This window comes from Leopardus geoffroyi, chromosome D3 (assembly GCF_018350155.1).
Source record: "Leopardus geoffroyi isolate Oge1 chromosome D3, O.geoffroyi_Oge1_pat1.0, whole genome shotgun sequence".
Taxonomy (NCBI): domain Eukaryota; kingdom Metazoa; phylum Chordata; class Mammalia; order Carnivora; family Felidae; genus Leopardus; species Leopardus geoffroyi.
This window is the reverse complement of record NC_059339.1, coordinates 45,363,328-45,378,149: the sequence shown is the minus strand read 5'-3', so window position 1 is coordinate 45,378,149 and position 14,822 is coordinate 45,363,328. Positions and strand designations below refer to the sequence as shown.

The 14,822-nt window shown below is 35.6% G+C and overlaps 1 protein-coding gene across 2 annotated transcripts in view; it reads right to left on the bottom strand.

Moving 5' to 3' along the window:
- RBBP8 (RB binding protein 8, endonuclease) overlaps positions 1-14,484 on the bottom strand; it is a 110,122-nt gene extending 95,638 nt beyond the window's left edge. For both annotated transcript variants that reach the window (XM_045456909.1, XM_045456910.1), the window contains exon 1: positions 14,281-14,484. The gene's annotated coding sequence lies outside the window, so the exon portion shown is untranslated. The remainder of the gene's footprint in view (positions 1-14,280) is intronic.
- Positions 14,485-14,822: the final 338 nt, after the last annotated feature.

The following is a 14,822-nucleotide window of genomic DNA, read 5'->3' as shown; positions in this document are numbered from 1 at the left end:
GGCACAGATAACTGATTCCTAGTCTTAGGCTATTTCTGCTGTTTGTGCTGGGCATTTCTCATCTCTTTCCCACTCCCCACATCACCCCATTCCCCTCCCCTGACCCAACATTGAGGGCCTATATCCCCAACCAAAAAATTTAAAAGTGATTAAACCCATTATGATTATTTACATAATACTGTCAGCACCTCTAATATGGACACACAATACTTAATAAACTAGGGTGAGCTGTCTACCTACAGCTAGAATTATTTTAAAACTATTTAGAATTAGTAAGAACTATTTAGAATTATTAAAAACAAGACAAAAGGCTGTTTGAGAGAGAAGTGGGAAAGGAACTTTTGAGACAAAAGAAAATTATGTTCACTGTCAGCATTTGTGTCAATTTGAACACTTGATTTAATTGTTAAGTTGTTTACAGTAATTACTAAGTGTTGTTTAGGGATAAGAGTTTATGTCAGTTGATGATCTTGCCCTAAGTGACAAAATGTTTTGTTTATGATTTGAATTGAGGGTGGCAAGATTCCAGTTGGGTTGAACAGTTTTATAATTGTTTTAAAAGATATATCTAACACTCTCAGAAGATGTCAGTATTACAGTTTTTATTTTAACAGTCTTAAGTGGTTATTAATGTGCTTATAACAAACATTAAAAATTATACATTGCTTTCCAATTAGAAAAATTAGCCTTATGTAGTCTGGCCAACTTCTTAGATATAAGGAACTTTATTTTGACTTTTACTATGGCTATATATACCTTCTTTATTTCTTTTTATAAACTAGTTGATAGTTTATAAAATGATATTTGTGTTCTTAAATATCATTCACTTAGCTACTTCATTTCACATCAGTAATGGGCAAAGTTTTATTAGATATATAATTTGTCCAATTTAGGAACCCTTTATACTTCATAAAGATTCCGATACACTATATGATAAACTGTATACTTGCTTAGTTGCCTAGTTTAAATAATGCCAGGCTGATCAAGAATGTTAATGATCTATTACTGCAAAATCATTCATTATGTATGGAAAGGAGTTTCTTTTTCTTACAGGTCAGCCATTTTATAATACAGTGACTGCTTGGCAGTATTTCATACCTATGCATATGGTTTTATAGAGCCCAGGAATTTTGTTATTTAGCCCTTAGGTCTTGTCTCTTAACACTGACATTTATCTGCTCTGGAGATGATAAAAGAATTTAAGATTGATCACTAAGAAAGTAGAATAGAAAAGTAGATTTTATTTTGAGAATCTTGTGAAACTGATATGTACCTTTTTATCCAGTAAATACAGTATTATACTTGCATTCTATATACATATGTATAATGCTACCATGATGGAAGCTGTGGGAACAGTATTTATTTACAGTAATGTAAATGGAAAATATTATGGGGGTGCCAGGGTGGCTCAGTCAATTGAGTGTCCAAATCTTTTTTTTTTAATTTTTTAAATGTTTTATTACTTATTTTTGAGAGAGAGAGAGAGAGAGAGAGAGAGAGAGAAAGAGAAAGAGAGTGGGGGAGGGGCAGAGAGAGAGAGGGAGACAGAATCGGAAGTAGGTTCCAGGCTCTGAGCTCTCAGCACAGAGTCTGACGTGGGGCTCGAACTCGCAAGCTGTGAGATCATGACCTAAGCTGAAGTCAGATGCCCAACCTACTAAGCCCCCCAACTCTTGCTTTTGGCTCAGGTTGTGATCCCTGGATCATATCATGGGATGCAGACACGGGTCAGGTTCTGTGCTGAGCATGGAGCCTGCTTAAGATTTTCTCCTCTCTCTCTCTCTCTCTCTCTCTCTCTCTCTTTCTTGGGTGCCTGGGTGGCTCAGTTGGTTGAGCGTCTGACTCTTGGTTTCAGCTCAGGTCATGATCTCATGGTTTGTGAGTTTGAGTCCCACCCTGGACTGTGCACTGACAGTGCAGAGCCTGCTTGGAATTCTCTCTCCCTTTCTCTCTGCCCTCCTGTACACTGTCTCTCCCTCTCTCTCTGAAAATAAATAAATGAATTTAAAAAAAAGATTCTCTCTCTCTCTTCCTCTGCCCCCCTCCCCCCTCTTGAAATAAGTAAATAATTAATTAAAAATTTAAAAAAAATATGAAGGGGTAACTGTAGGAATAAGTCCCTGGCAGTTGGACTCTATTAGTTAAAGCATTCCTTAATAGGCTCACAGGAGCAAACACGTTTAATATTCATTGCTTTGTCCACTTAAAAAAATTAATGATTCACCTCTTATATGGTATTTTTTCCATTTTTGATGAATTTCTTCAATACTGACAAATAGTTGTGATCTTTAATGCACTCATGCCTCACAAATTACACGTCTTCAAACACAATGGCAGACCTTTTTTGCCCCAATTTTTTCTATTCTATGAGAAAAATAGACTGTTTAAAATATCGGCTTTTCGCTTTTCCTAATCCATATGTTAGTCTGAGGTTAAGGAAGCTTTGATAGTTACCTTTCCAAAAATGTTTTACATTCAGAATTTAGTTCTTAAAGGAGACCTTCAGTTTTAGCCAATACTTTTTCAATTTTACTTCTTATAATCAGAAGTATTAGAAATGTTTAGTGAAATTAAATTATGTTTGAATTTACCTCACACCTTTGGTGACTCTTTTTGAGGATTATTTAGGATACTAAGACAAATCTAATGTGCTTCTTATCTAAAGTGACCATATCCCTAGGCTTACCAGCAATAGTTCTGGTTAATGTCTATTGTTCTGGTTTAATTATTAATAAGGCTCCTGTCTACTCTCAAAAATGTCCTGGGTTGGGTGATAAATCATATGGTCAGAGCTTTAAGGTATTTGAAATATAAACTAATAAAAAAAGGGAAGATTTAGGAGTGCCTGGTTAAGCATCCTATTCTTGATTAAGCATCCTACTCTTGATTTCAGCTCAGGTCATGATCCCAGGGTCCTGGAATCAAGCCCCACCTCAGGCTTCAAGCTGAGTGAGGAGCCTGCTTAAGATTCTCTCTCCCTCCCTCTCTTTCTGTGCCTTCCCAGCTCATACTCATGGGTGATCTCTCAAAAATTTTTTTAAAAAAGAAAGAAAAAAAAGAAAAAGGGAAGATTTAAATTACCTTTTATAGTCAAGAATATTTCCTTTGCAACTATGTACAGACCTAACTGAATTATTATTTTTTTTTAATTTTTTTTTTCAACGTTTATTTATTTTTGGGACAGAGAGAGACACAGCATGAACGGGGGAAGGGCAGAGAGAGAGGGAGACACAGAATTGGAAACAGGCTCCAGGCTCTGAGCCATCAGCCCAGAGCCCGACGCGGGGCTCGAACTCACGGACCGCGAGATCGTGACCTGGCTGAAGTCGGACGCTTAACCGACTGCGCCACCCAGGCGCCCCTGAATTATTTTTTTTTAATATTTATTTATGGGCGTCTGGGTGGCTCAGTTGGTTAAGCATGCAACTTCAGCTCAGGTCATAATCTTGCAGTTCATGAGTTCAAGCCCCATGTCAGGCTCTGTGCTGACAGCTTGGAGCCTGGAGCCTGCTTTGGATTCTGTGTCTCCGTGTCTCTCTGCCCTTCCCCTGCTCACTCTCTGTCTGTCTCTCTCTCAAAAATAAATACATATTAAAAAAAAAAAAAAACTTCTTATAAAAAAATAAATTAAATATTTATTTATTTTGAGAGAGAGAGAATGAGTGGGATGGGGGCAGAGAGACAGAACCCCAAGGAGGCTCCACACTGTGCAGTGCCCAAAGCAGGGCTCGATCTCATGAGCCATGAGATCATGATGTGAACTGAAATCAAGAGTTGAACACTTAAATGACTGAGCTGCCCAGGGGCCACACCATGCTATTTTTGAATAATAAAATCTGTTTAAAGTTTATTCTGTGCTTTTCTATTTTTTTTAATTTAGAAACTACTTTTGAGAAAATAACCAAATAAAGTTTCTGAATTTTGATAATTATTACCTAAAGGCTAATTTGCAGTCCCAGTACATTTTTCTGTTTATTTCAGAAAACTTTTACAAGGTTACTAAAAGGGCTTTAAAATATGATAGCAATTTGAGTCTCATAATTTAGAAAAAGAAAATAAATTGGGCTCTCTCAATCAGAGTTGGAGTGAAGCACCTATTATATGGACCAATCTCAGTTCATTTTTTAGACTTTTTTGCATTAATAATTGTACTTACTAGAAATCATGGCATACATGTTCCTTTACATGGCTTATAATAGTGAACATTTGAGGGGCGCCTGAGTGGCTCAGTCAGTTAAATGTCTGGCTCTTGATTTTGGCTCAGGTCATGATCTCATGGTTTGTGGATTCAAGCTTTGCATTGGGCTCTATGCTGACAAGCACGGAGCCTGCTTGGGATTCTCTTTCTCCCTCTCTCTCTGCCCCTCCCTGCTTGCACGCTATCTCTTTCTCAAAAATAAATAAACAGTTTTTAAAAATAGTGGACATTTGAGAGGTGAATATAAATTGACTTCTAATGGAGTTAGCAAGTGTTCATTCTTAGCTTTCCCAGCCATGAGTTTTAGATTCTCCCATGTAGTAAGCTTAAAGCTAAATAGATTGAAGGACCTTGAATTATGTTATTATCTCCAAAGGGAGCAGAGCAGAAAATGCTCCAAAAAACTCACCAGGTTCTATAATCAATGACGACTTATAGCCATATTCCTGGCCTATGGGACTATGCAAGTCCTGAGCTGGAGATAGGACCTAGGAGTTAAGATTTAAACTCTAGCCCTATCTCTGATAATCTGCATGTTGCCTAGACAAGTCTTACTTCCCCAACCAAAAAATGAGAATACTCATACTTACCTGTGTCCGAAGGGATTATTATAGGAATGAAATAATATATCTGTGATTTCTTAAGGAAGACTTCTAGAAGTTTGAAGCAACTTGCCTATGGGGAGCAGAGTGGTAGAAGGCTTTCTAGGCCGAAGGCATGTGCAAAGTTTCTGCTATGGGAAATCATTGTGAATTCTGGAAACTGTAAGTATATAGTAATGTATTTGTATAGGTTGACAGTGGGAAATGAGCAGCAGCTCCACCTAATTTGTTGAATGAATTCTAATTTTTAATAATCCTACTGAGCAAGTAATTTAACATCTCCTTGCCTCGGTTGTTTATCAGTGATACGAAGATAATATATACCTTGGGTATTTTACATACAGGATTGTTAACAGGATTAAATGATTATAAATGTATCCAAACAGTGTAAGAAACTGTTGTTAGTACTAGATAGATTTAAGAACTATGGCTAATCAGAGAGATCTCTTCAATTGCTGAGTTATGTAATTGTAGTGAAACTGTTGAATTGCTATGCAAATTGTAACAGATTTATAATTATAGAAAGGATTACATTACAACTGAAGTGCTTTTACATATCTTATTTGATTCACATAATTAAGTTTAAATAAGTCAGGTAGAGTTATTATATTGTTGTTATTTCCATTATATTCCAAGGGACTTTAAAAATCATCTAGCCCAACTGCAAAATTGTATAGAAAGGAGAAACTAATTTATTCATGTATTTCAGAAATTTGTGGTTGTAAGAAATTATTTACTTAATAGAAATTTATGATCTACTGAGCTTCAGGTGCAAGAAAGGGGGAGTTGGTATCAAGTTGATTGTGATCTGAGCTAATTTAGTGAAGATCTGAGTGTATTTGATACTCCTTCTGACAATAGTTATTTCTTCTTAATGGCCTTTGTTCAGTAGTGTGTGTCCTCACTTTTATTTCTATTCCCTTCAGTCTAATTTCTGTATTTTACCCATATCAATTCATTAGCTAATTTAACCACAGTCTAAGAGAGTTATTTTTAAAAACTCAGACACTCCATTTGAACATAATTGAAGTTAAATGAAAAGATGATATGTTTTTAATCAGATTTATTTTTAATTTAAACCTATTTCTTCCTCATTTTCACTTAACTAAGTTTTTATAATTATGCAACAATTAATATATTTACACAATTAAAGCACATAACTGGCTACTTCAGTTTCCTGTTTTTAATCTACTTGACTACAGCTTTCCTCTAATGTATTCTTCAGACCCATGCTCCAGGATCACATAAAGGTTATAATGAATTAGTTCTTGTAACCAGACCCTCTTGGACATAGTCCAACACAAACTTGTACTATTCAAACTTCTGTGTTTCACTGTAATGAGAAGTGTTACTTGAGAGTCCAATGTAGTCAATCTGTTTTTACTATAATTTTACCAATGTAAACTAAATGATAAAGCCTTTGGATCAATACTGGACGTAAAAGTATTTACAGAGTACCTATTAATTGTTCATTTGGTGCTGTTTGGCCCTTTAAAAATTGGCGGCCAAATTCAGGAAATGAAATGTAGTTTATTAGAAAATACCTTTCTCACAAAAGATCAAGTTTCAATGTATCTCAGGTTTTGTGGGAATGGATCAAATACATCAGACAAAAATAGGCTAAAGTTCCTCACTTGCCATTTGAAATTGCTATACTCATTTTTCAGCAAATCTATTTTACTTGCATAGTATATTAGTTAAAATTGTATTGGTAAATTAAGGAAAAATCAGTTTGGTCATATTTGTCCTATAATAGTGATGTGCCGGACTCCTCTTGGGCCCTGCTTGCTTTTAGCCAGTCCAATAACCTTCCAATGGCAATCAGATTCGTAAGGTGAAACCTGACAGCCCTTCACCTGACTTTCTGCTTGGGGGGCTTCTCTGAAACCTTCGGAAATAGAAGCATAGCCTGAAAGTGTGAAGAAATTAACAACCTATGAGGCAACCCGTAACTAACCTAAATCAGAACTGGTGGATAGATGCTTCTCTCCAGTCTTCTAAGACTTCATGGCTCCTAACAGGGGCCTGGGATTGAGTCCCATTTTGCCTGTACTGAAGGAAGCACTCCAAATGCTCTCTCCCCATTTTCTTCTAATCCCCAGCTCTTATTCCCTGGGATGGCTTCTCACATAGACAATTTGCACATAATCTGGAAGATTCAGGCTCTGTTTTCCATGGAGAACCCAAACTAAGAGATAAAGGTTAAACATGATTTCCATTTCCAGGGTGCCTGCCTGGCTGAGTCAGTAAAACATGTTACTCTCGATCTCAGGGTTGTGAGTTCAAGCCCCGTGTTGGGTGTAGAGATTACTTAAAAAAAAAAATTGGGGCACCTGGGTGGCTCAGTCGGTTGAGCGTCCGACTTCGGCTCGGGTCATGATCTCATGGTCCGTGAGTTCGAGCCCTGCGTCGGGCTCTGTGCTGACAGCTCGGAGCCTGGAGCCTGCTTCAGATTCTGTGTCTCCTTCGCTCTCTGTCCCTAACCCACTCGCATCTGTCTCTGTCTCTCTCAAAAATAAATAAACATTAAAAAACTTAAAAAAAAATTAACTTTTGAAAGTTTGCATGTGTGGATGGGACAGTCAGATTAATTGTATGTAGTAATTTGAGAGGATGTTAATATTGACCCAAGACTGGTGGAACTTGTACAGTCAAGGCTATTTTTCTGATAGTAATAACGATTTGATTTAAAAGAAATTATACAGCCTTGCTCAGTCTTTTATAGGCAAGAGAATATTTTCTTGCCACTTTTCAAACTTTATTGGACGTTAGAATAATCTGGAAAATCAGTAAATACGTAGATTCATGGGATCTACCCACTAGAGATTCTAATGTGATATGTCTAGAATGGAGCTTAGCAATCTGCATTTTTAACAGGTATCCTCCAGGTGAGTCAGATGGTCTACAGACTACACTTTGAGAAGCATTGATACATTATTACAGTAATAATACTGCTGAGGATAATCTGTGACCAAGAAATAAATGAAAAGCAATTTACTCCACAGGGACTGAATTAGTATCATGATATCATTAATCACATGTTCTAATAAACTGAGCTAATAAACTACACACTGGGCAGTCAGATTAAAAAGAACCTAATTTTAATTTCAGGGTCCTCTGTAAAAATTTGACTTGATATTACTTGATTGGCTTTAACATTAGTACAAACATGTGGTTTGCTATGGTACCAATGAACTGCTGAGAATTTCATTTATGCTAGATGTGTTTAATTTACACTTACTGGTGGAACTAGAACAACATGTCACTCATTTCAAAGTATAAACGCTCACATCTTAACAAGTCAAGCTGTGGGAAAAGAGGCTGATATTGCGCTGGAATGGACTAAACAACCTTTGTTGCTGAATGGCCTGTAGCCAGGTTCCAGTGGCCTGTGGCCAGGTTCCAGTGGTTAGTCTGATATTATAGTTAAAAAATCATATACTTATTCCTGAGCAACATATGTTTGTTTTAAATTTTGTCAAACAATTCCTTGGAAAGTGACTAGAAAAGAATTTAACCACTCTCTAAAATGCTACGTAGATGGTATTTACCATTTGGTAATTATCACATTATTGAAAATTGGTTACGAAATTAATATTTTTAGAAATGTGACTGATTCTACCATCTACGTTCAGTGAGGAGACCCTACCCTCCAAATTTAGATCTGTATATGTTAAATGTAAATTTTTTATAAAGAACTTTATCACAGAATTCTATAATACTGTTCCTTGTCCATTAATATACTGTGAGCTACATAAAATTACTGATTACATCAAATATTTTAATGTTTCAAGAGGGAAGTGTTTCTTAATCCTAATCTAAATCATTGTAGTAATGATTTAGCAAAAGCACCTTCAGGAGAATAGGCTTAAGATAGAACTTTGAAACTAAAAATTTGCCACGCAAGTTATATTTTCACTTTGTCAGTAATACAGAATTTCTAAGGCAGTAGTTCTCTGATTACTTTTAAGGCTGTATGTCTTTTTGTTTTAAGTTTATTTGTTTATTTTGAGAGAGAGAGAGAGAGAGCGAGCAAGGATGTGCACACAAGCAGGGGAGGGCAAGAGAGAGAGGGAGAGAGAGAATCCAAAGCAGGCTCCATGCTTTCGGTGAAGAAGCCTGTATGTCTTTAACGATGGGCTATAACATTTTCTGTTTCCCAGTTAGTCTTTGATGTATAGCAAGTTTGGTTGTTAGTGCTAATTTATCCAAATTAGCTATTTTATACAGAAATTTTTTTAATTTAATTTTTAAATTTTTTTTTATTTTGAGAGAGGAGACAGGATGTGAGCAGGGTAGGGGCAGAGAGAGAGGGAGACACAGAATCTGAAGCAGGCTCCTGGCTCTGAGTTGTCAGTCCAGAGCCTGATGTGGAGCTCAAACCCACGAGCTGCGAGATCATGACCTGAGCTGAAGTTGGACACTTAACCGACTGAGATACCCAGGTGCCCCCCACAAAATAATTCTTTTTTTTTTTTTTTAAGTACGCTCTATGTCCAATGTGGGGCTTGAACTCATGACCCCAAGATCAAGAGTTGCATGTTCTACCAACTGAATCAGCCAGGCGATCCCATATAGATCGCCTGTATTTATTTTGAGAGAGAAAAAGTGTGTATGCATGTGAGGGAGGGGCATATAGAGAGGGAGAGAGAGAATCCCAAGGAGTCTCCCCGCTGTCAGTGCAGTCTGATGAGGGTCTCAGTCCCATGAACCATGAGATCATGACCTGACCTAAGATCAAGAATCCAGTGCTCAACCAGCTGAGCCACCCAGGTGCCCCTAAAATATATTTTAGATTTATAGTACTCCCTGCCTTCTTTTCAGTTGTTTACAGTCCACTCTCAGTACATGAAAATAAATATGCAAATTAAACAATAATTTAATGAGTAGTCAAATAAAGCTAATTTTTTAAATCTAATAAAATAGTTTTAATAAGAATATTATATACTTAGTGGGTTAAATTGGTGAAGTGATATTTTTGTCTTTAGGTATACCATCTACATACAAGCTTTTCATTTTAAGAGAAAAAATTCATTTACCATGGATATAAATTCAAATTATGTACAGCTTATTAAATCTTATTTGTATAGCAATTAAACATCTTTCAGGAAATTAAAATTGATTGTAAGAGCTTACTAAGATCAGTTTGTGTTATAAGTGGATCTATTTGTTGGTTCTAAGATCAAGTCATAACCTATTTCCTGCTCTTTATTTACACACTGGAATATGTGTCAATCCACCCAACTTTAGTTAGGCCAGCTCTTAACAATGTTTTGTCACACTATTCTGAACTCCCTTCTGACCCATGATATTGACTTCAGAAATACCTCATGTGTGAACGTTGCTCATTGGCTTCACCTTCTAATCAATTTGTCATTAATTTAATATTACTTTTAGAAAATGTTAAATCCTATTCCTTCTTATGTCTTATACCCAACACATTTTGCACTCAATCTCTGTATCATTATTTACTATCAAGAGAATGAAATGTAATTTAATATTGACTTACAATAAATTTAATTTCGAAGAGACTCTTTTGGAAGAACAAACATATTCTATAGCCCTGAAGAAATAATTTAATTGCTATAGAAACAACACAATCCTAGAGCATATAGAAATCTTTGATCAACTAATTTGAAGTCATATAAAATAATAGATATAAATAGATATGAAATGTCTTTGAAAAACCTAGATATGAGGCACAAGTAAGGTATAGTTTGTACTATCCCTGCCACAGTTCCTTCCTTTGGTATAGATGATCGAAATTTGAAATTTTAGGGCTGCCTAGCTGGCTCAGTCCATAGAGCATGCAACTTTTGATCTCTTAACCGAGACTCTCCTTTACCTAAGGGACCTATCTACATAATAAGGCAACCTTTGTTTTTCTAAACATCTCCTTAACTTCTCGTTATTGGCCTTCCTCCCCTTTGTATCCTCAAACCCTACTCATCTTGTTGCTCTTATAAGCTTTTTGTTGACTCATTTCCCTCGGAACTTCAAGTCTGTGTGGATTTCTCAAATGCCTATTAAGTTTTATTTTCTCCTGTTGATCTGTCTTATGTCAATTGATTCTAAGTCCAGCTAGAAGGGGCATAGGGCAGAGGAAGGTCTTCCTCCCTGACACTTTCCACAGTTGCTAATTTAGTTTTTATGTCTCTGACAAAAATAAATTGTATATTCCAAGCTAAGCTTTGACTTCTTTTACATAAGCTGTTTGTTGAAATTTATTATATATTTTATTAAAGAGGTAGGAAGGGTATTGACATTTGTTGCATCTGCTGTGTTCTAGGGACTATGCTAGGTGTTTTACGTACAGTATCTCATTTAATTCTCCCAACAACTGAGAGAATGGTATTACTTCCTTAACTTACAGACGGAGAAAAGAGAAGTCAGAGTTAAATAATCCCCAAGGATAAACTTGTTTGTAGCAGCCAGTATTCAAATCCATCTTACTTTGGCTCAAAAGCCCATGTATTTTTTAGTATACTACCTTTTCTCTTGATTGTGAAAATGAGAAACAAGTGGAAGTGATTATTTTTCAGAGTCCACTTGGACTAAACTAAATTTACCAAAGTTGAGTAGCATCCCTCAGGTAGGATTTTACCTGTGAAAAAATTAGGAGAATTAATATTTAGTTCTAGGAATCAGAATTGGAATTTTTGAGCCTTTGGTTCTAAAGCTTTCTCTGGTCCCATTTCCTTGGAATTGCTCAAGTTAAGAACATTTAAAACATTTTTTGAGCACTTTGCATACAAAGCACTGTCTTAAGAACTCACCCCCTAAAAAAGCAGGTTCTGTCACCTCTAAAATGGATTTTGAATCCTGCAATTCTGATCTTTATAACTTCATGGAAATTTTCCCATCAATTCGAATCAAATTTTAGATGTACTAACTTCTTAGGTAAATCCTAAATTATACCTATATGAGAGTTCTTAAAACAACACAAAATATATATGTATATACGCATATGTACTAATAAACATTTTTATTGTTTATAGAATGAATCAGCAAAGACTTGTTAGCATAACTATACAACACAATTTTACCTTTTTACAATGCTTTTAGAAAACAGATTAGATTTCATGTAGTATTCAGATGAGTCATTGTAGGATGGTGAAAAATATTAGTCTGGGCTGGTATTCAGAAAACTGGGATGTTCTGGTCCCAGCTCTTCCTTTAGATTTTATAGTAGTGATTTAGCTCCATTTTTGGACTTTTCATTCAACTGAAAACTGAGGAGTTGGATGCATTGGTTATTCTTTAAGACTTTTTCAAGCTTAAAAATGTCATGATTCTAAGTGGTTTTGGTAGGAAACATATGAAGATATTCAAGAAGGAAAGAGTTTGCAGTTGTTAAGAATAGCCAGCATTGTTGACAAAAAGAGTCATTGTGTGAAACGAAGCAGCTAGGAATAAGGACAAAGGAATGCATCCCTGACTAAATTTAAAGAATAAAGATTTTTAAACAACACTTTTTGACCTGGGCCCTGAAATAACGTAGGGCTGTATAAAATACACACACACACACACACACACACACACACACACACACACTTACAGGTGCCTAATTTGATTTATAAATCCATATGTCCTTAATTTTAACCAAAACACCACACTGTATCATTATTTTAAAGGGATCAATTTACAGGAATACATAAAGGTCATATTCAATAGGACTTTCATATATTTGAAACTGGGAATTCTATTATATGAAAGCTGTAGAATCCTTTTCCAAAGTGTAGTTAGGCTTGAAATTTTACCCATAGATTTTATATGAAATATATATCTGGTTTCTGAATAGCTTTCCTAAAAACCATAAACATAAAAAATGCTCACTAAATAAATCCACTTAAGTGGAATCCCCACATAAGTTTATCTTTCAACAGTAAGCCCTGGGGGCACCTGGCTGGCTCAATCGGAAGAGCATGTGACTCTTAATCTCAGGGTCCTGAGTTCCAGCCCCAAATTGGGCACAGAGATTACTTAAATAAATAAACTTGAAAAATAAAAACAAAAAAAAGAGTAAGCCCTGTATTTTAAACACAGCATAGTTTAAGAATTTTAAATTACTATATAGAATATACTTACCAGAAACTCTAAAAGTATACTCTATTGACATATATGTATATCTTGCCTGAAAACTGATTGCAAAGAGAAACATTCAACCAACTAAAAATTTTGATCCATATCCTCCCCCCAAAATTGTCAGAATACAGTTTATACTGAATAAAATTAATTTGGGTTTGCTGAATCAGCATATTCCTTATGCAGATTCAACATTGCATAACTTTTTTGAAATTCAGCTGAATTTGCAGAAGTAATGTGCAGAATTGCCTTGGAATAGGACTGAAAAGCATCCAAGACCTTCCCTGCAAAAAAATGATATCTCATCTGAACATATTTCTCACCTTAAAATTCTTTATTAACATCCTAAAGAAACACTTAGAGTCTTTGAGTTTGAATATAATGACACAGTGAGGACTCTAGGGACAATGAAAAAAAAAGATGCATCAGTCTTGCTCATTTTAAGACAAAGTCATATTAAATTGACCTACTGATAGCTCTTGACAGGAAAGTATTCAGTATAATTCTGTTTAAAAAGTCGTTTTAATTCCCAGATAAATTCATGTGTCAGCTGCTATGTTAACTGAATGCCCAGAAGATATGTGCATTCAATTCAATCCAATATTAATAACTAAGGGGGTAGTCTGGTATGCCAAAATAAATATAAAGGGATTGGTAACTTTGATTTTAGATGACACAACAACTTAAATTAATTACATCAGGGAAAGAGAGGGGTAAAGAATTATTTTAAAATATAAATTAAAGGAAGATCCAAATATTCTTTAACTTAAGTTTTTCAGACCTAATAGGCATGACAAAACCTGTCTTCATTCCTTTCTATTCAGCTCAGCAAGTGCTTTTGAGCTCCAATAGTTAATCAGTTACCAGATTCCACAATCTTTGTTTTTCACACTCCTCAATTCCTACTGTGTATTGTTCCTCTAATGTACTTAAGATCACCAAGCAGGCCAACATTTTTTTTTTTTATGCCTTAAAAAGGCAATTATTATTGTATCCACAATTAGATTTACCATATAAAATTGTTACCATATAGCAACAGCCTATAAAACATGATAGTATATTATCAAAGAAGTAGATGGCTTAAGATGAATCATTAATAGGTGAATTAGATTTAGCAAAATTATTCAACCCAGTTTTCTTCATGACTATAGCCATGCCTAACTTACAAAAAAGTATAGTGAAAGTATAGTATATTATATACTAAATAACTTTTATTTAAACAAATCAATGAATATACATAAGTACTATAAAAAATATCTAACCAACTTGACATGAAGGGTATAATCTAGGTATTACCATGTTAAAAATAGATATCTGTTTAAACATTATTTCTTAATTTAACCTTAAATTAAGGTGCACAGACAATTGAGAAATAGAAAAAATATATTAACTTACCCTTCAATTTTTTTAGAAAACCTCTGCTCTGGGTCAAAAGCACAAGGTGTTTCACTTCTGACTTCTGAAGCTACGAACTTAAACAGTAGATGAGAGGAAGCCCCCTCTCTGGACCACGCTAGAGTTTGCTAGACACCACTGCTATGTGGAAGACTCCTGCTGCATCTAAGCTATATACAGTGTGCAATGGATAACCTAATATGCCTTTCATTTAACTGGCTGGGCAGGTTTCTACCGTCTGTGGAACATGGACTCAAACCAGAATATGTTGGCATAACAGGCCAGTCAAACCGGTTCTTCTGTAGATCCAGAACCTGTCCAACCAGTCTGCATCAAAGGCTAGCCCAACAAGCTGCAGCGGCTCAGCTCTGCTAAGCTTGTATGGGTGAGTTATCCCCACCTCCCATCCACTCCCAACAAACTGCTCAGAATGTTGTAGCCTCCAGCAAAATAATTCAGAGTTCTGGTGGGAGGGATAGATCTATGTCAGGCATAGCAAGAGTCCATTGTTATAAACCTCCTATTGTAGATACTTGAGTATC